Source organism: Diaphorina citri, unplaced genomic scaffold, assembly GCF_000475195.1.
Source record: "Diaphorina citri unplaced genomic scaffold, Diaci psyllid genome assembly version 1.1 scaffold3247, whole genome shotgun sequence".
NCBI lineage: Eukaryota > Metazoa > Arthropoda > Insecta > Hemiptera > Psyllidae > Diaphorina > Diaphorina citri.
Window position 1 is genome coordinate 7840 of NW_007380657.1, and position 1375 is coordinate 9214.

Below are 1375 nucleotides of genomic sequence, written 5' to 3' on the forward strand. Positions count from 1 at the left end.
GACAGTATCCAAAGGATTTTTAATAGTGTTAGGTAAGCTTAAATGTTTGTCACAAATGTCCTATGCTAAATAGTATGGCTTGACTTGAATTCGAACCACCAACCTCCAGATCCAGATTCGATTTCACCGTGCTAATCACTATACCACTTGCGTATTTCTACCAAATCGTAATATTCTTTCTTATTTCCTTTTATAGTAGGTGCCTATTATCTAAATTACCTATAATTTTGTATGAACGCCGTTCAATACGTACTATAAATATACAATGCTTTAAAAGCATAGTTTGAAAATGTGCAGCTCTTGTTTATAACTGAAGAAATAAACTGGTAGTGCAATGCTCAACCTGATTTGAAAATAATGTAATGGAAATAGCTAGATATAACACCGTAGATACAGAGAAGTACCTATAAACAAAGTTTTTTTTAGGGTTATTTTGAACTGAATCCTAAAAAAAAGACAGTATCAAAAGGAATTTTAATGGTGTCAGGTAAGCTTAAATGTTTGTCACAAATGTCGTTCCCCATTTTATATACTATGCTAAATAGTATGGCTTGACTTGAATTCGAACCACCAACCTCCAGATCCAGATTCGATTTCACCGTGCTAATCACTATTATACCACTCAGTCAGTGACCACTGAGGTTGGCCATAAAAGAAAATAATGAATGATAAGTAGGTATTATCATTAATCGTGTGAACGTATGCTCCTGGACAAAATTAGCGCACACCTTAAACTTTTCAGGTTTACTTGACCCCTGGTGACCGAGGGTTAATATTGGTATGTTTACAAGTTTTATGAATAATGTACATTACTTGCAGTCTCCGGATGGACGTGAGCGCGTGTGGAGAAGGCTTTAGTGTTTAGTGTTTCAAATGCAGGCAACAACAAAATATTTGGAAATTTTCAAGGTGTGCGCTAATTTTGTCCAGGAGTATATATATGTATAATGGTGGAGATGACAAAACTACAATTCACATAAAGCTTGATGAGTGAGGCCGGGAACAGCCAGCAGCATGCAATTCCCCATTTGGTCACCCATCCGGATACAAATCAGGCACAACGTTGCTTAAGTGATCTGGTGCATTCGTGCTATCGCCCTTAGCTATCTATTTAGATCAAAAGTATCCAGACTAATGGAGTCGCCATACTGCATTACCTCATTAAACAAGATTAAAATTTAATTTCGCAAACGGGTATAATATTGATAAAATACTTCAATTTAAAATCCACCTCGTACATTACGCTGGTGGAGAGAATGGCCGTAATAAAACAATGAAACAGTATCGAGTGAAAAGTACTGCATTAATAGGATGAACTAAAATACCCCTTGCCAAATATACAGGGTAGGAAAGGCGAAAACCTTACAATATTTAT